The 22,209-nt window shown below is 38.2% G+C and overlaps 1 protein-coding gene across 1 annotated transcript in view; it reads left to right on the top strand.

Moving 5' to 3' along the window:
* Positions 1-22,209, top strand: part of NEMP2 (nuclear envelope integral membrane protein 2) — a 267,634-nt gene that overhangs the window by 204,312 nt on the left and 41,113 nt on the right. The window contains exons 12-15 of the transcript XR_008295489.1: positions 438-658; positions 1,307-1,500; positions 2,552-2,715; positions 10,042-10,216. The gene's annotated coding sequence lies outside the window, so the exon portion shown is untranslated. The remainder of the gene's footprint in view (positions 1-437; positions 659-1,306; positions 1,501-2,551; positions 2,716-10,041; positions 10,217-22,209) is intronic.

Raw genomic sequence — 22,209 nt, 5'->3', positions numbered from 1 at the left:
ATGTAAGCTGGTGTTTCTATTTCAAATAGGACGGGATAGCCTCAAGGGTCAGCATAGCAGAAAATCTTGTTTTCATTGGCCCTGTTTGGGCAGGATTTTTTTTCCTGGCAGCCCCTTCCCTTTTCAGTATAAGATGCACACATGCACCAAAGAAAAGTGATCTGCTACCCTTCATCTCCCTACCCCTGTGGGGTACCGAATGGGTGTGGTGGTTAGCTTCCAAGTGCACTGCCGGGTGGGCTATCCCAGAGGTCCCGGCACAGAAAGGTTCCCCAAATTAAGATGTTGATGTCATATGCTTTTTGAATCAATTTACAATACAGGGTAAGAAACCAGGGGGAAAAGAGAGGGTAGATTAACACACTTAGGATAGGGTGCACGTGAGGTGGTATGTTTTATGAAATGTGCCTTTCTCTCCCCTTCTCTCCTTGATTCAGCCTTCCTTGTGTTGTTGGTGGGGTTACAAGGACCATCACTGAGGTGCAACAAGGGGACTTGACAGATAGGAGATGCCTGGTGCCAGAGCCAACATATGCTTTCTGTACTGAGGCACAGGAACCAGGTGCCTGGCCACTGTTCCTGCTCACCATTTAGCCTGACCGGTAGCTGTGGCTTTTAACTGCATTTGTCAGGCAAAGAACAAGTGGAAGCCATGCAGGTATTACCAGTGAGTGGTGATTTTAGCCTTTTTAACCATTTTAATGTATTATTCCTAATATTGAGTGTCTCATGTGCTTCCTGAAGGTTTACTGCATCAAGAGTATTTGGTGCCTACTTGGACCTTCTATCCTTTCCTCTACGTTCAGTTTACATACATACTATGTACTTTCTCTCACAAACTATTTGCTTCTACTTCAGTTTTATATTTCCCCCTTATAATGTTTGTGTCTCCTATTTCCTTTGGCAGAATTTATTATTCTTAAATAACAAAGCAAACACATCACTATATGTGATAATAATAATAATAATAGCTAATACAGGACTTACCCTGATGCCAGGCACTTTCCATATATTCATTCATTTAATTCTTACAAGAGTCACATACAAGTAGCTACTGTTATTATCCCATTTTACAAATGAGAAAACCGGTGCCTGTAAAAGTTAAGTGACTTGACCAAGGTGACACCATTAAGTGGTGGAATCCACATGCAAACCAAGGTCATCCAGCTTCAGGGCCCCGGCTCTTAACCAGACCTTCTTCTTCACTCTTAGAAATATTTAGAAATACCTATATTCACATGTGGAGGGTTGGGGGTTTTACATACATGCAAATGGTATCATCTGCTTTTCTCTGTCCACCTGTTAGCATCATTGGACACAACAGTAGTCCCCCTTATCAGCGGTTTTGCTTTCCTGAGTTTCCATTACCCGAGGTCTAACCAAGGTCTGGAAGCACATGATCCTTAATAGTAGCCTATGGTACGTTGCAACGCCTACATCATTCACCTCACTCTGTCTCCTCACTTAGGCATTTTATCATCTCTCATCATCACAAGAAGGGTGAGTACCATCCAATATTTTGAAAGAGACACCACATTCACATAACTTTTATTACAGTATACTGCTCTAATTGTTCCATTTTAGTGTTGGTTAATGTTTTTTATCTCTTACTGTGCTTAATTTATGAATTAAACTTTATCACAAATTTGTATGCATCGGAAAAAACAGAGTATAGAGTTTGGTACTATCTGCGCTTTTTTTTTTTCACCACTTTTTTTTTAAGTTTATTTATTTTGAGAGAGAGGGAGAGTAAAGGAGAGAGAGAACCCTAAGCAGGCTGTGTGCTGTTAGCACAGAGCCAGATATGGGGCTCTATCCCATGAACCGGGAGATTATGACCTGAGCCTAAATCAAGAGTCAGATGCTTAGTTGACTGAGCCACCCAGGGCCCCCATCTGTTTTTCAAGCATCCATTCAGGGTCTCAAAGTTTATCCCCTGTCGATAAGAGAGGACCTACTGCATTGACTATTCCCTCCTTGAAATTCTCCCTTCCACTGATTTTTGTGACCCACATCCCCTGGGTTTTTCTTTTCCTCTTTAGCCACTTCCCTTTGTATACAATACCTGTCTTTTGTTCTAGGCCTTTCTTTCTTCTGTTTTTTTGTTTTTGTTTTTGTTTTTGTTTTTTCCCTGTGCTTGCTCTTCCCTATTCTTCTCTGGGGCAGCTTTTCTCCTGAGTGCCAGATCCATGTGGCCAGTTGTCCAGTAGGTTGTTTCACAGGCCCTGAGTCCCACATCAGCCCTTCGTTGGCTTCTGCCCCTCCCCACTCACTCTTACTTGTGGGTTCCCAAATGGTCATCCACCCAGTTGTACAGGTGCCTCATACTTGACGCCCCTTTCACCCTTACCCTCATACTCACTGTATTCGTTTCTTATTGCTGCGATACTAAATTACCACACACTTAGCAGATCAAAGCAACACAAATTTACTGTCTTATAGTCTAGAAGTCTGAAGTCCAAAATGGGTGTTACTGAACTAAAATCAAGGTGTCTTCAAGTGTCTTCCATCTGTAGACTTTACAGAAGAACCCTCTGCTTTACCTTTGCAGATTCTCAAGGTTGCTCACATTCCTTGGCTTGTGGAGGGAGCCTTCCTTCCATCTTCAGAGCCCCCCACTCTAACTTCTGCTTCAGTTGTGACATTGCTTCCTGGCTCTGACCTTCCATGCCTCCTTCCTTTAAGGATCCTTGTGATGACACTGGGTTCATCCTGGTAAGCAGGATAGTCTTCTCCTATCAAGAGCCTTAACTTTTTTGTTTTTTGAGTTTTTCTTTAAATTCCAGTTAGTTAACATACAGAGTAATGTTAGCTTCAGGTGTAGGATTTAGTGATTTATCACTGGCATATAGCACCCAGTACAAGTGCCCTCCTTATTACTTATCACCCATTTGGCCCATCCCCCACCCACCTCCCTTCTGGTAACCATCAGTTTCTTCTCTACAGTTAAGAGTCTATTTTTAAGAGCCTTAACTTAATCACATCTGCAAATTCCTTTTGGCCTTGTAAGGTGACATATTCACAGGTTCCTGGGATGAGGACGTTGGCATCCCTAGGGGGCAATGACTTTGCCTGCCACACCCAGTCAACACCAAGCCCTCTGGAGACCATCTTTCAGAATATCTCAGGAATTTGTCTTCTGTTTTCTGTCCCTGTTTTAAGCTCATCCATGAGGTTCTCTCCTCTACCTTATAATCACCATTTATTGGGCCTCTTTGCTTTAATGTGTGCTCTCATCCAATCAGTTTTCCTATTGCAACCCAAGTAATGTTTAAAAACATCTGACCTATGTCACTTCTTTGCAGTCCCACGGTGCTGCGTAATACCATGGGAGACCACTCATATTGTGTCAGGCCTCCTGGATGTGCTACCAGCAGGCCTTACTCCTCTACTTAAATCCCATCCAAAGTCCCTTGACTATAACAAAGAGATTCAAAATTCTAGTAGTTAAATATGATTAAATTTTTTTTCTCATGTAACCATCTGTAAGTAGGCAGGCCAAGGTTATTAGTGTGTCCCCACCATCCATAGAACACATGGATTCCATCTCTCCAAGGTGACTCCTTTAGGTCCCACCATTCCCAGTACGTGGGACGGGGAAGCAGAAGCCCAGTCACTTAAAGGGAAGCCCCAGTGTTTGTACACATCGTATCCATGCATTTCCCCTTGGCGGAAATGGTCACATATCTACATCTAGGTGCAAAGGAGGGAAGTCTAGTTTAGCTGAGCAGCCATATGCACAGCTAAATTCTATTACTACAAAAGAAACGGTGAGTAGATTTGGGAAGTCAACGAGCAGTCTTGCACAGGCAGGAAAACAAGGTACTATGCAAAAGGAAAATGGAGGGGTATAATTTAGATTGGAGAATATGAAAGTCCTCTGAGGAAGTAGTAAACTAAGACCTGAGGAGAGGGCCGGGAAGAGTTCTGGGCAGACCTTGCCCCACAGAATGGGCAGCTCTGAGGCAGCAAAGAGTTCAGCTTTGGTGTTTATAGCAGCACTTTCAACGATAGCCGAATTATGGAAAGAGCCTAAATGTCCATCAACTGATGAATGAATAAAGAAATTGTGATGTATATACACAATGGAATACTACTTGGCAATGAGAAAGAATGAAATATGGCCTTTTGTAGCAACGTGGATGGAACTGGAGAGTGTGATGCTAAGTGAAATAAGTCATACAGAGAAAGACAGATACCATATGGTTTCACTCTTATGTGGATCCTGAGAAACTTAACAGGAGACCATGGGGGAGGGGAAGGAAAAAAAAAGTTAGGGAGAGAGCCAAACCATAAGAGACTCTTAAAAACTGAGAATAAACTGAAGGTTGATGGGGAGTGGGAGGGAGGGGAGGATGGGTGATGGGCATTGAGGAGGGCACCTGTTGGGATGAGCACTGGGTGTTGTATGGAAACCAATTTGACAATAAATTTCATATTAAAAAAAAAAGTGAGTGGGGAGCTAAAGGTAAATGTCAAGAGATTAGGTTGGAAAAGTTGGCCCAGGCAGTTTAGGCAGAAACCTGTGCCTCCTGTTAAGCATTTTGGATTTCAATTTACATTCAATGGGATCCATTGAGGGACATTTAAGAGGTCTGACTTGTACCTTTAAAAGATCCGGAAGTGGCTATTATGTGAAGAATGGGACTGAGAGGACAGAAGAAGTGAGACTCATTTAGAAAACAGCCATTGGTGAGAAGAGAGATTAACAGTAGTTTAGAGCAGAGTGGTAGCGAGCGATGGGGCTGGAGAAAGTGGATGGATTTGAGACAGAGTGTTTGGAAATGTATCAGCACACTTGGTGATGTTTTGGGTGTGGGAGGCAAGGGAAAGGAGGCGGCAAGAATGACTCACAAGTTTCTGGCTCATGCAAACTGGGTGGATGGTGATAACCTTTACTGAGAGGGAGAAGACTGTGGGAGGAGCGGGTTGGAGGGAAGAAAAGAAGAGTTCACATTTTGGCATACTGCATTGAGATGCTTGTAAGACATGCAGGTGGAACTGTGAAGTAGGCAATTAAATATATGAGTCTAAAGCTCAAAAGAGAGGGCTGGACTCAGCAGGTATTCAGCACTGAGGTGCTGTGTATAATCATGGGAATGAAGGGGATCACCCGGAGAGAGAATATATGCGAGAATCTTTGGAAAAGTCAGTTGGTGTGGGAGGAGGGACAAAGAAGGATCAGCCATAGAAGGAGGAGGAAATTCAGAAGGGTATTGTCACTGAAGCCTAGAGAAGTTTTTTTTTAAGCAGGATTGAGTAGATACCACTCCAGCTTCCTTCCTTCAGATGCCATATAAAAAACATTATATCCCTGTAGACTAGGCTTTTTGCCCTTTAAGGGCTTCATGTACCTGGTGCCTTCTCTAATATGGCACTTACAAAATAGCATTTTAATGACTTGTTTGTCTTCCATGGTGGACCATGAGCTCCTTAAAAACCGGGAACAACATGTCTTGTTCGAGAGTTGTATTATTTGTGTTAGCATAGTAACAGTCAACATATGGTGGTTCAAACACGATGAAAGTGTTTCCCTCCCTTATAAAAGTTTACATAAATAGGTGGCTCAGTGGTGTTGGGGACCAGGAGGTTTATGTTCCTTTGATCTTATTGTTCTGTCACTTTCAACATAAAGCTCTCATCTCAAACTCCAACATGCCTTCTCCAACTCTTCCCATCGTATTCACATTCCAGTCATTGGGAAAGAGAAACAGGAAGGGGAAGGCATGTTCCTTTCTTTTAAGAACATGGCTAGAAGGTACATATTACACTTAAATCCCAGTGGCAGAACTCAGTGTTCAGCCATATCTAGCTGCAAGGAAGCCTGAGAAATATAGTCTTTAGTGGCATATGCACAGATTAAAATTCTATTACCATGACCAGTGGACAGAATAGATACTAGATGCAACTAGCAGCCCTCCCATACCCCTGTTACTGCATCACAGAAGCTGACTCGTAGAATTGGCTTGTGTGAGCATAGAGAAAGGTAGGAGGATAAACACCAAGCTTTGGAGATTGGTGGTCTCATGTGGGAGGAAACGGAAGGGCCACGGAGGGAGAGGTGATAAATATTTGTCAGATAAATGGATGATAATAAATGTATAAATTATAGGTGACAAGTGTGATGAGGTTGGTTCCTTTTTGCTCCCGTTGCCACCATCGCTTCTTTCCTTGGCTTTGGCTTCATGGAGAAAGTGCTATTTATACTAGACTCAAAAGATGGCTGAGGTGCCTGGGTGGCTCATTTGGTTGAGCGCCCAGCTCTTGGTTCTGGATCAGGTCATGATCTCATCGTTTCATAGTTTCAAGCCTTGTGTCGGGCTCTGTGCTGGCAGTGCCTGCTTGGGATTCTCTCTTTCTCCATCTCTCTCTGCCTCTCCCCAACTCTCACTGTATCTCTCAAAAGGTAAATAATTTAACCCACTTATCTATATGTATCTGTATTTATTTTTTTTTAAGTGGCCTAAAATATAAATAGGAAAGATGGCTAACTTCTAGAAATCCTTTATTCTGGTATCTTTTTGCTTAATTCTCAGAATTTTCCAGGTGGGTAAGCATATCAACCTACAAATAATGATATTGTAGTCTCTTTTCCAATATTTATATCTGTTTTTGAAAATATCATTACATTGACGAAACAATCATAAATACTCATGATGATTAATAGTTGTCCCTTGTGTTATTACTTTTTTTTTACTATGACGGCCCCTCTTGCTTCACTATTGAGAATAAGACTAGCTAGTGCTTTGAGGTATATAATTTTTCATTAGGTTACTAAAATATCCCTCTGTGTATTTATCAAGTTTAAATAAGAGTTTATGACATAGTAAGAGTTTTTTTAAATTGTAATAGGTGTTTGAATGTAATTTTCTTCATGTATTTTCAAAGATGTTTTCTTGTCTGTTCACAGTCCAGTAGCACATCATCATCATATGTGTTTGTTAGACAATAATAAATTCACTGTAGTGTACCATAAAGTTAAGCCCCAGATATACAAGGAAACATAAAATTCAGGTCTTTTCCATCAAAAGGCTTGTGATTTACTTACTAGCAGAGACATGGCTTAAAAAAGATTGATTATAGGGGCACCTGGGTGGCTCAGTCAGTTGAGCGACCGACTTCGGCTCAGGCATGATCTCACAGTTTGTGAGTTCAAGCCCTGCATTGGGCTCCATGCTGACAGCTCAGAGCCTGGAGCCTGCTTCTGATTCTGTGTCTCCCTCCCTCTCTCTGCCCCTCCCTCACTCATGCTCTGTCTCAGAAATAAATAAACATTAAAAAAAATCTAAAAATAAAAGATTATTATAGGAGGTAGCATATCCTATGAGTGGCACACAGATTAACATTTCAAAAATATCACTTCCATCTTGTTCCTTTCCAATTAAGAAAAATTCATTAGATTTTTATGGCTTAATGCATGAAGTTCCAAATTTTTCACCACCTTCAGTCAAACACTAAGTCTTACCAATTTTATTTCCTTGTCATTTCTGTAACATGCTTCATCTTGCCCATCCCTACCTATACTACTCTAAGGTCTTCATGAAAAAGTGTCCAAAATGGCTTCCCTGTCTTGAGCCTTGAAAATCTGTCCAACACAAATCAAGGCACTAAATGTGGATCACAGTTACATAATTTTTTTAAAGTATACTTATTTCTTAATCTTTTTAAAAAAATCATTATTTTTATTTATTTTTTGAGAGACTGTGCATGCACACAAGCAGGGGAGGGGCAGAGGTAGAGAGAGAGAGAGAGAGAGGGAGGGAGGGAGGGAGAGAATGAGAGAATCTTAGGCAGGCTCCACGCCCAGTGCAGAGCCTGATGCAGGGCTCAGTTTCATGACCTTGAGATCATGACCTTGAGATCATGACCTGAGCTGAAATCAAGAGTTGGTTGTTTAACCACTTGAGCCACCCAGGTGCCCTTTATTTCTTAATATTTAAATCTTTTTCTTAGAGTATATGACCTGTAGAAGGTCATAAGGGTACAAATTCAATAAACCATAAGAGTAAAATTCAGTAATTTATAATAAATGTAATAAAAACTCTGTGTTATCACTACCACTAGCAGGAAATTGAATATTACCAACACCTCAAAAGGTCCCCCTGTAACCCTTACAAATTACTACCCCACCCTTCTCCCCAAAGGTAACCATCATTCTCATTTGTAATCCCACAGATTTGTTTTGCCTGTTTTAGAACTTTATATAAAAGGAATCAACGTATGTAGTCTTTTATATTTGATTTCTTTTCCTCAAAATTACATTGCTGTCTGTAGTTACTTCATTTCCAGTATACAAAGATGCCACATTTTTTTTATTCTTCAGTTGCTGGACATTTGGATTATTTACATTCCTTCACAATTATAAATAATGCTGCTATGAACATTGCTGTACTTGTTTTTTGGTTCACGTATATATGAATTTCTATCCTATATACCTAGAAGTGTAATTGCTAAATTATAGAATATGTAGGTTTTCACCTTTATTAGTTAATACCAAAAAGATTCCCAAGGGGGTTGCAAGAATGTATACTCCTTGCCCTGACTTGGTATTTTCAGTCTTCTTTTTTTTTTTTTTTTTAATCTTTTATTTTGAGATAAATTTTGAAATAAATTTATACTTACAGGGAAATTATAAAAATAGAACAGAGAGCTCAACCAGCTTCCTCCAATGCTAGCATCTTACATAATGATAGTACAATGATCAAAACAAAGACACTGACATTGCTGAACCCTGATACAGATGCTATTTGGATCTCACTGGTCTTTCCACCAACATCCTTTTTTCTGTTCCAGGATCGAATCCCGGATTGTACATAACACTTGTGTCTCCCTAGTCACCTTCAATCTGTGATTGCTCCTCAATTTTCCCTGTTCCTTCCTTTACCTTGTTATTAGTACTAGGATACTAGTCAGGTAGTTTATAGAATGATTCTCAATTTAGTTTTACTGATACTTTCTCATGGTTAGAGTGAGGCCATATCTTTGGAGGAAGAATGTCACTGAGGTATGTGCACTTCTCAGATCATATCAGGAAGCACACACATCCTATGATGTTAATCTTGATCCCTTGAGAAGGGTGATGTCTACTAGATTTCTCTCTTTCACTTTCTAATCAACAGTATTTGGAAGGAGACACTTTGATACTTAATGCAAATATGCCATTTCCTCTTAAACCTTTGTTCATTCATTTTAGCTTCCACTGGTTGTTCCTACTGGCAGCTTTTATTACTGTGATGTTCTAATGGAGATTTCCCATTTTCCTTATTACCTATACACTTATTAATTGGAATTCTCTTGCAGAAAAAAGTTTTCCCTTCTTCTCCACTTATTTACTTATTTATTTATATCAGTATTGACTCATGGATATTTATTCTATTCTTTGACTTAAAATTCAATTTTTTCATTATTTTCATTCTCAAATTGTTCTGTATTTAGCCATTGGGTATTCTTTTCAGGTTGACTTCTGTGATTTTTTTCAGGGTGGAATTTGAGTATAATTTATTATTTACAGCAGAATTTTAAACATATAAATAACCATGAACTTTGGCAAAACATTTTCTAAAATCAGTCCTCACGTTAGTTGCTTCATAAACTTATTTTTTTTAATTGTGGTAAAAAATGCATAACATAGAATTTACCATTGTAACTATTTTAAGCACATAGTTTGGTAGCATTAAGTGTGTTCACATTGTTGTGCGACCATCACCATCATCCATCTTTATAACTGTTTCATCTTCTGAAACTGAAACTACAAACATATTAAGCAATAACTTCCATCTTCTCCTCCTTTTAGCCTCTGGAACCCAGCATTCTACTTTATGAATTTGACTACTCTAGGTACTTTATATAAGGCAAATCATACAGTATTTGTCCTTTTGTGTCTGGCTGGGTTCACTTAGCATGATTTTCTCAGGGTTCATCCATGTTGTAGTGTGTGTTGAAATGTCTTTCCTTTATAAGGTTAACTAATATTCCATTTTAGTATATACCACATTGTGTTTATTTCTGTGCCTATTTATTTATTTATTTATTTATTTTTAGGAGCTTTGGCATCACAAGATGCTCTAGACCCATCTCACGTATTCCAGCACTAGAACCAACTTCTCCAAAGAGCTGTCTTTTTGTTGAAGGATGGTGTTTAGAAACCAACTGATTGTGGCCATTATAACTGGGATATCACTGCTTCTAGGCCCTATCAGTGGACGGAGTAGGAAATGTATGTATGTTTACTAATCCATTTATCCATACATGTCTGCATTTATTTCTGTACCTGTCTAACTGTATATATAATTAAAAACAAAACAGCACATGAGTTCATACTGATACTTTCAATTCCAATCCAGCTTATTTATAACTATTTGTGCTTATTTATAACTTTCTTTGCCAGCGAGAAACCTGGCTTGCTTTATCTACAAGAGACTTACTTATTTATCCCAAATCAGTATGCATGATTCAAATAGTTTAAGTAGTTTCACTAATACCCCAGAGAAGTAAGTTTACCAACTAGAGTACAGTGTGTGTGTGTGTGTGTGTGTGTTTTAATGTTTATTTATTTTTGAGAGAGAGAGAGACAGACAAAGAGACAGAGCACGAGGGTGGGGAGGGGTAAAGAGAGAAGGAGACACAGAATCCAAAGCAGTCTCCAGGCTTTGAGCTACCGCACAGAGCCTGATGCAGGGCTCAAGCTCACAGACCGTGAGATCATGACAGAAGTCGAAGTTGGACACTTAACCAGCTGAGCCCCCAGGCGCCCTGAGCACAGTGTTTTGGAAATTTTTTGATTAGCCTTACAATATCCAGTTAAAACACTGTTTTCCAAAGCTCCTTAGGTCAGTTCCTTTCTTACTCAACCTTTCAACGTGGTTACTCGTGTATAACGCAATTAGATTAATTTGTAATGCAATTAGAATCACTTGCCAAAATGTTGCATTTTATCTTGAATTGCCCTCCCACATTCTATTTCTTATTTACATAGAGTGGGATTCATTAATTTTGGTGGATTGTTCTGTAGGTTTTTAAAAAGTGCAAAGAGTCATGTACCTATCAGCTCAGCAACGGAAAGAACAGTTCCATCACCTTAAAAATGCCCTTGTGCTATGTCACTTTGTACTTAACCCCCCTAACTCCTGGCAACCACTTATCCTAACAGTGCCTATAGATTGCCTTTTCTAGAATGTCATGTAAATGGAATCATACAAAATGTAACCTTTTAGGTCTGACTTCTTTCAGTTAGCAAATTCTGTTTAGGATCCACTGAATCAATCATTTATTCCTTTTATTGTTGAGTAGTGTTCCATTTCATCCACTCACTGATTGAAGGATATCTGGGCTGTTTCCAGTTATTGGTTATTATTAATAAGACTTCTGTAAATGTGTGTATACACATTTTGTGTAAAGAAAGGCTTTCGGTTCACTCGAGTAAATACGTAAGAGTGGAGTTGCTGGGGCACGTGGGGCACATATTTAAGTTTATAAGAAATAGCCAAACCGTTTTCAGTGCAGCTGTAACATTGGCATTTTTTGCCAGCAATAGGTGGCAAGACTTTGCCAGCACTTGTCATTTACAATGTGTTTATTTTAACCCTTCTAATAGGTGTGCAGGGCATATCATTACGGTTTTCATTTGCCTTTCCCTACAACTAAAAATATTGTGCATCTTTACATATGCTTATATTTCTCTTTGGTAAAGTGTCAAATCTTTCACCCATTTTTTAAAAATTGAATACATTTAGGCAACTTTATTTTTATTTTATTTTATTTTATTTTATTTTATTTTATTTTATTTTATTTTAGAGAGAGTGAGCGAGCATGCAAGTAGAGAAGAGGGGCAAAGGGGAGAGACAGAGAGAGAGAGAGAGAGAAGAGAAGAGAAGAATCCCAAGCAGGTTCCATGCTCAGTGCAGAGCCCCCATTGTGGGGCTTGATTCCAGGACCCTAGAATCATAACCTGAGCCAAAATCAAGAGTGGATGCTCAACTGACTGAGCCACTCAGGCACTCCTAGGCTACTTTTATTAAAATGAAAACAAACAGAAAAAAGGCTTTCTAAGTACCGGGCACTTTGCAATACATTAGTTAATTGGGAATGGGGATAGGATACAGAAATGAATTCAGAGGCATGGTATCTATCTTCAAGGAACCAATTGTCTAATGAGGGAGGCACTATATAAAGAAATCACTGTAATTATAAGCACAAGAAGGTTTTGATTGCTACCACCTAGTTCCCAGGAACTAGGACCTATGACAGGGACTTAATATATACAGATGCTGATATATATGCACAAAGTCTAATTTTTACAACATTTTAAGGTAGTTACTACTATTCCCATTTTGCAGAAGAAAAAAGTGAGGTCATCGATTTTAAACTCTCTAAGGTCACATAGCTAGATTGATGAGAACATGCTATCCGTTATATCTTGTTAGGTTTCTTTTGAGGCTTAGGAACATTTCTGTTGGAAAGTTTATTTAAAAGAAATAAATATTTCTTTTTTTAAAGTGAAGTATAATTGACCTACAATATCCTATTAGTTTCAGGTGTAGATCATACTCATTCAATATTTTTCTGCATTATGAAATGATCCCCATGATAAATTTAGTTACTATCTGTTACCTTACAAAGCTATTACAATATTATAACTATATTCTTTACGGTGTAGATTATATCCCATGACTTATTTATTTTGTAAGTGGAAGTTTGTACCTCTTAATCCCCTGCACATATATTACTGGCCCTTCCAATCCCCTTCCCTTCTGGTAACCAGTGGTATCCATGTTTGTGTATCTGTGAGTCTATTTCTGTTTTGTTTTGTTTGTTCCTTAGTTTTTTAGATTCCACATATAAGTGATGTCATATAGTATTTCTCTTTCTCTGACTTATTTCACTTAGCATAATACCTTCTAGGTCCATCCTTGTTATCACAAATGGCAAGATTTCATTCTTTTTCATGGCTAATATTTCATTATCTATATATTCACATTTTCTTTATCCATTTATCTATTAGTGGACACTTTCTCCTGCCCATTTTTATTGGGTTGTTTATATTCTTATTATTGAATTTTGAGAGTTCCTTATATATTCTGGATATAAGTCCTCTACCAGATATGTGATTTGCAAATGTTACTACAAGTCCTTAGGTTGTCTTCTTTTTCTTTTAACAGTGCCTTTTGCAGGGCAGAGTTTTTAATTTTTATAAAATCCAATTTATCAACTTTTTAATTTTATGGATTATACTTTTGGTGTCCTATCCAAAAAATCTTTGCCAAATCAATAAAATTAATGGTTGGTTCTTTGAAAAGATCAATAAAATTGATAATCTTCTAACCAAATAGAACAGGAGATAAAAAGAGAAGATACAAGTTACCAGTATAAAAAAAAAAATGAGAGGGTATCATTACCAATCCTATTGAAAGGATAATAATATTATGAACAATTATATACTAATAAATTTGTCAACTTAAATGAAATACACAAATTTTTTCAAAGATATAAACTATCAAAGCTACTTGAACAAGAAATAGAGAACACAATTAGACATATATCTATTAAAGAAATTAAATTTGTACTTTAATACTTTCTCACAAAGAGAATTCTAGGCCTAGATGGTAAGTTTTACCAAAGGTTTAACTAAGAAATAATACCACTTCTATACAATTACTTCCAAAAATCGAAGAGGAGGGAACTCTTCCCAACTCAATTTATGAGGCTAAAATTATCGTGATCCTAAAACCAGACAAAAATATTATAAGAAAGTAAAACTACAGGCCAATATCCCTAACACAGATGCAAAAATTCTTAATGAAATTTTAACAAATTGCATCCAGCAATATATTAAAAATCACAACACACTCTGACCACTGGGGTTTATTCCAAGAATGCAAGGTTGGATCAATATTTAAAATCCAATCAATGTAATTCATTATGTGAGCAGAATAAAAAAGAAATGTGATTATCTCAACAGAACAAGCTGACAGACTCCAACAACTATTCAATTTAATAGTTCTATTTAATATAACGCTAGAAAAATAAAAAGCATGACAGTTGGAAAGAGAAAAAAGTAAAACGGTCTTTATTCATAGGTGACATGTTTGTCTATATAGAAAATTCTAAACAATCTATAATGAAAGAACTGAAAGAACTAATTAGTGAGAATATCCCGTTTGCAAGATAAAAAAATCAACTTAGGGGCGCCTGGGTGGCTTGGTCGGTTAAGCATCTGACTTCGGCTCAGGTCATGATCTCATGGTCCATGAGTTCGAGCCCCGCGTCGAGCTCTGTGCTGACAGCTCAGAGCCTGGAACCTGCTTCAGATTCTGTGTCTCCCTCTCTCTCTGCCCCTCCCCCATTCATGCTCTGTCTCTCTCTGTCTCAAAAATAAATAAACGCTAAAAGAAAAAACTAAGAAAAAAATCAACTTAAAAATGAATCATATTTTCCTGTATGAGCAGTGAATGACAAGTAATTTACATTTATGAGATACCATTTATATGACATCAAAAATATAAAATACTTATTTTTGACCTGTTAAAAACTTTTTGTTAAAAAACTTTTTAGTGTTAAAGATTACCACACACTTCTGAGAGAAATTAAAGAAAATCTAAATGAATGGAAGTAATGAACCATAATACTGGATTAGAGTCAGTATTCTTAAAATGTCAGTTCTCCCCTCATCTACAGATTAAACACCACTCCAGTCAAAATCTCCACAAGCTTTTTTGTAGGAATTGACAAACTGATTCTAAATTTACACAGGTGTGAAGGATCTAGTATGCAGAACAACTGTGAAAAAGAACAAAGTTGGAGACTTATACTATCTAATTTCCAAACTTATTATAAACCTACAGTAATCAAGACAGTGTGGTATTGGTATAAAGATAATGAAGAGACAAATGGGACAGAATGGAGAGTCCAGAAAGAGACACACACATATACAATTGATTTTCAATGAAGCTACCAAGGTGATTCTATAGAGAAAGGATAATGTTTCCAACACAGGTGCTGGAACAGTTGATTATCCACATTTAAAAAGTGCTCCTGGCTTGCTCAGTCAGCGGAGCACGTGACTTTCGATCTTTGAGTTGTGAGTTCAAGCCCCACATTGGGCATGGAACCTACTTAAAAAAAACAAAAGTAAAAATAAAAAAAATAAAAAGTGGGCCTCAACTTTACCTCATACCCCCTATAAAATTAACTCAAAATCAATTATATACCTAAATATAATAGATAAAACCATAAAACTTCCAGAGGAAAACTTCATTTACATTTAATTTGGCAACTTTTCTTAAGTATAATATTAAAAATACAAACTAAAAAATAATAAATTGGACTTTATCAAAATTAAGAACTTTTGCTCTCCAAAACACAATGTTCTAAAAATGAAAAGGGAAGGCATAGGATAGGGGAAATATTTTCAAACATATATCCAACACATGGCTTGCACCTAGAATATGTAAGAACTCTCACAACTCAACAATATCAAGACAATCCAATTTAAAAATGAGCAAAAGATTTGAAATATACTTTACCATGGAAAATATGTCAATGGCAAATAAGCACATGAAAAGGTGCTCAATATCGTTAGCTGCTAATCTTTTTTTTTTAATGTTTATTTTTGTATTTTGAGAGACAGCGTGCACACAGATGAGGCAGAGAGAGAGGGAGAGAGAGAATCCCAAGCAGGTTTTGTGCTGTCAGCACAGAGCCCAATGTGGGGCTCCATCTCAAGAACTGCAAGATCATGGCCTGAACAGAAATAAAAAGTCAGACACTTAACCAACTGGGCCACCCAGGTGCCCACTTAGCGCAATCTTTGAACTGGGTACAATTTTGCCTCTACACCCCAGAGACATTTGGCAACGTCTGGAGACATTTTTGATGGTGACAACTGGATTCAAGGGTACTACTGGCATGTAGTGAGTAGAGGCCAGGGATGCACAGGACAGGCCCCCACACAAAGAATTATTTGGTCTAAGATGTCAATAGTAGTAAGGTTGAGAAACTCTGCATTAGAGAAATGCAAGTCAAAAACTCAGTGATATACCAGTATGCGTGTAATAGAATAAGTAAACAAATAAATAAATGGTGAATTAAAAGACTGGACATACCAAGTATTGAAGGGAATGTGGAGTAAGCAGAACCTCACACAGAGCTGGTAGGAATACAAAATAGTTAAACCACTTTGAAAAATAATTTGGGGGCACCTGGGTGGCTCAGTCAGTTGAGTGACAGTTGAGTGATCATGACCCTCAGGTCATGATCTGAGGGTTTGTCAGTTTGAGCCCCACGTCCGGCTGTGTGCTGACAGCCCGGAGCCTGGAGCCTGCTTTGGATTCTGTGTCTCCCTCTCTTTCTGCCCCTCTTCTGCTCATGCTCTGTCACTGTCTCTGTCTCTCAAAAATAAATAAACGTTAAAAAAATTTTAAAGAAAGAAAAAAAATAATTTGGCAGTTTCTTTAAAAGTTAATCATAAACCTACTCCAGCTATTCTATTCCTGGGTATTTCTCCAAGAGAAATGAAGACATATGTTCACATAATGACTTATACATGAATGTACATAGCAGCTTTATTTGTAACAGCCAAGAACTGGAAACAACCTAAATGTTCATCAGTACGAGAACAGATAAAAAAATTGTGGTTTATTCATACAATGGAATACTACTCAGCAGTAAAAAGAAACAACTACTGATATATGCATTAATAAATATATAAACATATATGGATGAATATCAAAAATAATTATCTTGAGTGAAAGAAGCCAGACACTCCCCTCCAAAAAAGGAGAGTCCAGTAGAGCTCCATTTATAAAAACTAAAAAATGCAAACTGACCTATAGGAACAGAAAGCAGATCCGTGGTTGCCTGGGAATGGAAATGAGAGGGGAAGGAAGGGAAGAATTATAAAGGGGCATGAAGAAAAGTTGGAGGATGATGGATATGTTCATTATCTTAATTGTGGTGACGGCTTTAGGAGTGGTTTACAAAAACTTATCAAATTGTACACTTTAAATATATGCAGTTTATTGCATATCAATTATACCTTTGCAAAGCTGTGGAGGCAGGGAGGCTGTGACTCATGTTCTGTGTGAACGAGTAAAATCACCTCTTTCCTCCTGGCCACTACAGACTGGACCACAGTCCAGTCTTATTTTATAAGCCCAGTGCAACTCTGCAATACTGGACTGAAAGGGAGTCGATGCCTCAGGGTATTCATGGCTTAAAACTCTGTCCAAGAGGAGTGCCCCAGATTGGTTGCTTCCAAAGGACTCGAGATATTATACAAGAAATTAGGAAACTTCCCTTCCTTGCTATATAAAGTTACCATTTATTTTTAGAATAAACTCTCATTACTAAGGCTAATCTGTGCGTGTTAAGGAGCCAGAAAAGTACACCTACTCATAATCATCCTCCATATGCTTGCTAAAGTGTTCTTCCAGAACTTCTAGCCAATGCAGTAAGAAAATAAAAGATGAGCTATACATATTGGAAAGGAAGAAATGAAATTGTTTTATGTATACTATTTGATTATATATCTAGAAAAATTCAAGGGAATCAAACTGAAGAATTATTAGAACTAAAAAATAGGTTTTTATGTAATATGACAAGGTATAAAATTGATATACAGAATTCACTATTTCCTAAATACCATTTAAAGAATAAACACCATAGTATGGGGGGAAATGACACCATTCAGAACAACAAGAAAATTCTCACTATCTTGGTCACTTTCTCTGAACATTTTCTAGTTCTGTATCCTTTGCAAAGTGTTATCTTGGGTATCAACTGGAATGTATTTATAATCCTAAAGCCTTTCTAGAGAAGCTGTTGCTGTGATATCCAAAGTGTCATCATTTCCTCTTGATTCATTGTAATGCCTCCATTTGTATTTCACTCAGCAGATCAGTTGAAAACAATGTTCTGCATGCCACAGACCATAGCCCAATCCATCATACCATTTGGTTGTCTAGGAGTTTACTAATGAGTTAATTTATATAAAATGATCCTTCTTCATATTGAATATTTTTCTATATGATGGTGGACTTACTATAATTCAGGAGAGCTGTGTAGGTAAAACAGTATGTTTGTAATTATGGACTTAAATTAAAAAGACAACAACAGAAGTGCCTGGATGGCTCAATGGGTTAAGTGTCCAACTTTGACTCAGGTCATGATCTCATGGTTTGTGAGTTAGAGCCCCACATTGACCTCTGCACTGACAGGAGCCTGCTTGGGGTTCTCTCCCTCTCCCTCTCTCACTGTCCCTCTGCACGCCAAATAAATAAATAAACTTAAAAAAAAATAAAAAGACAACAACAAAGAAACACATATTTGTATACTCACCAACTTGCACTAACATAGAATTTAAAACTTTTGCTATATGGTATTTTAGAATATATGTCAAAACAAAAGTATGAAATAATTGAACTATTCTGAATGATTTAAAGTCAAATCGTATTTTTGTTTCTGTTGATTTTTGCTTTTATTTTTTAAGTTTTTAAAAAAAAAATTCCAGTTCCTTAGGGGCATCTGAGTGGCTCAGTCAGTTGAGTGTCTGAGTGTCTGACTTCAGCTCAGGTCATGATCTAGCGGTTTGTGAGTTCGAGCCCTGCGTCGGGCTCTGTGCTGACAGCTCAGAGCCTGGAGCCTGCTTCAGATTCTGTGTCTCCCTCTCTCTCTGCCCCTACCCCATTCATGCTCTGTCTCTCTCTGTCTCAAAAATAAATAAACCTTAAAAAAAATTAAAACAAAAATTCCAGTTAGTTAATACACAGTGTAATATTAGTTTCAGATGTATAATATAGTGATTCAGTACTTCATACAACACCTGGTGCTCATCACAAGTGTACTCTTTTTTTTTTTTTGAAGTGTATTCATTTTTGAGAGGGAGAGAATAAGTGTGAGCAGGAGAGGGGCAGAGAGAGAGGGAGACACAGAGTCCGAAGCAGTCTCCAGGCTCTGAGCTGTCAGCACAGAGCCTGACACAGGGCTTGAACTCATGAACTGTGAGATCATTACCTGAGCCAAAGTCAGATGCTTAACCGCTTAACTGACTGAGCCCACCCAGTGCCCCACAAAAAGTGTACTCCTTAATCCCCTCACCTATTTCACCCAGATATTTCCCCACCAACCTCCCTTCTGGTAACCCTCAGTTTGTTCTCTATAGTTGAGTCTGTTTCTTGGTTTGCCTCTTTCTTTTTATTTTCTCTTTGCTTGTTTGTTTTGTTTCTTAAATTCCACATATGAGTGAAATCATATGGTATTTGTTTTTCTCTGACTGGCTTATTTCGCTTAGCATAATACTCTCTAGCTCCATCCATGCAATTGCAAATGGCAATACTTTTTTATGGCAATATATATATATATATATATATATATATATATATGCGCCACATCTTCTTTATCCATTCATCTATCGATAGGCACTTGGGCTGTTTCCACAGTGGACACTTGAACTTGAGCTCTTTTCCATACTTTGGCTGTTGTGGATAATGCTGCTATAAACATAGGGGTGCATGATCCCTTTGAGTAGCGTTTTTGTATTCTTTGGGTAAATACCGAGTAGTGCAATTGCTGCGTTGTAGGGTAGTTCTATTTTTAACTTTTTGAGGAACCTCCATACTGTTTTCCAAAGTGGCTGCACCGGTTTGCATTTCCACCAACAGTGCAAGAGAGTTCCTTTTCCTCCACATCCTTGCCAGCACCTGTTGTTTCTTGTTTTGAGGTTTTGTTTTGTTTTGTTTTTGGATAGGCTTCATGCCTGGTGCAGAGCCCAACACAGGGCTTGAACTCACAACCCTGAGATCAACACCTAAGCTGAGATCAAGAGTTGGACACTTAACTGACTGAGCCACCCAGGCACCTCTCCTGTGTTTTTTATTTTAGCCATTCTGACAGGTGTGAGGTGATATCTCATTGTGGGTTTGAATTGTGTTTCCCTGATGATCAGTGATATGGAGCATCTTTTTTTAATGTTTATTTATTTATTTATTTATTTTAAGAGAGAGAGGGAAAGAGAGACAGAGTGTGAGCGGGAGAGGGGCAGAGAGAGAGGAAGACACAGAATCAGAAGCAGACTCCAGGCTCTGAACTGTCAGACACAGGCCTCAAACTCACAAACTGTGAGATCATGACCTGAGCCAAAGTCAGACACCCAACTGACCGAGCCACCCAGGTGCCCCTTGAGCATCTTTTAATGTGTCTGTTGGCCATCTGGATGTCTTTTTGGAAAAATGTGTATTCATGTCTTCTGCCCATTTTTAATTGGATTATTTTTTTTTGGCTGTGAAGTTTTATAAGTTCTTTATATATTATGGATACTAACCCTTTATCAGGTATGTCATTTGCAAATATCTTCTCCCTTTCCGTAGGTTGCCTTTTAGTTCTGTTGTATTTATTATTAAAAATGTCCCAACTGTTCACTCTGGGACCCTAAGGCCTGAGGACACTGAATTCCCTCACTGTATGTAGATAACTGAACCTCTATTGTTATAAGGGTCTCTTATATAAAATGAATGAACTTGGAATTGGTCATCTTTAAGGTCTCTTTATATACATGTTGTTGTGATTCCCTGTAGTCTGTACATATCAAGTGTTTTCATCTCTGCTTTAAAAAAATATGCAGTAAACAATGTTTTTCTTTAAAACAAAAGGCCTGGGAGGGTAAACAAGTTTTTTGTCGCTGTTGTTGAAAATTCTGTTGGAATAAATATTGTTAAAATGTCAATACTACCCAAAGCTATCTACACATTCAATGCAATCCCAATCAAAATTGCACCAGCATTCTTCTCGAAGCTAGAACAAGCAATCCTAAAATTCATATGGAACCACAAAAGGCCCCGAATAGCCAAAGTAATTTTGAAGAAGAAGACCAAAGCAGGAGGCATCACAATCCCAGACTTTAGCCTCTACTACAAAGCTGTAATCATCAAGACAGCATGGTATTGGCACAAAAACAGACACATAGACCAATGGAATAGAATAGAAACCCCAGAACTAGACCCACAAACGTATGGCCAACTCATCTTTGACAAAGCAGGAAAGAATATCCAATGGAAAAAAGACAGTCTCTTTAACAAATGGTGCTGGGAGAACTGGACAGCAACCTGCAGAAGAATGAAACTAGACCACTTTCTTACACCATTCACAAAAATAAACTCAAAATGGATAAAGGACCTGAATGTAAGACAGGAAACCATCAAAACCCTAGAGGAGAAAGCAGGAAAAGACCTCTCTGACCTCAGCCGTAGCAATCTCTTACTTGACACATCCCCAAAGGCAAGGGAATTAAAAGCAAAAATGAACTACTGGGACCTTATGAAGATAAAAAGCTTCTGCACAGCAAAGGAAACAACCCACAAAATTAAAAGGCAACCAACGGAATGGGAAAAGATATTTGCAAATGACATATCGGACAAAGGGCTAGCATCCAAAATCTATAAAGAGCTCACCAAACTCCACACCCGGAAAACAAATAACCCAGTGAAGAAATGGGCAGAAAACATGAATAGACACTTCTCTAAAGAAGACATCCGGATGGCCAACAGGCACATGAAAAGATGCTCAACGTCGCTCCTTATCAGGGAAATACAAATCAAAACCACACTCAGATATGACCTCATGCCAGTCAGAGTGGCTAAAATGAACAAATCAGGAGACTATAGATGCTGGAGAGGATGTGGAGAAACAGGAACCCTCTTGCACTGTTGGTGGGAATGCAAATTGGTGCAGCCACTCTGGAAAACAGTGTGGAGGTTCCTCAGAAAATTAAAAATAGACCTACCCTATGACCCAGCAATAGCACTGCTAGGAATTTACCCAAGGGATACAGGAGTACTGATGCATAGGGGCACTTGTACCCCAATGTTTATAGCAGCATTCTCAACAATAGCCAAATTTTGGGAAGAACCTAAATGTCCATCAACTGATGAATGGATAAAGAAACTGTGGTTTATATACACAATGGAGTACTACATGTCAATGAGAAAGAATGAAATATGGCCCTTTGTAGCAACGTGGATGGAACTGGAGAGTGTGATGCTAAGTGAAATAAGCCATACAGAGAAAGACAGATACCATATGTTTTCACTCTTATGTGGATACTGAGAAACTTAACAGAAACCCATGGGAGAGGGGAAGGAAAAAAAAAAGAGGTTAGAGTGGGAGAGAGCCAAAGCATAAGAGACTCTTAAAAACTGAGAACAAACTGAGGGTTGATGG

The sequence above is a fragment of the Acinonyx jubatus genome, chromosome C1 (assembly GCF_027475565.1).
Source record: "Acinonyx jubatus isolate Ajub_Pintada_27869175 chromosome C1, VMU_Ajub_asm_v1.0, whole genome shotgun sequence".
Lineage (NCBI taxonomy): Eukaryota > Metazoa > Chordata > Mammalia > Carnivora > Felidae > Acinonyx > Acinonyx jubatus.
This window is presented reverse-complemented; position numbering and strand designations above follow the sequence as displayed.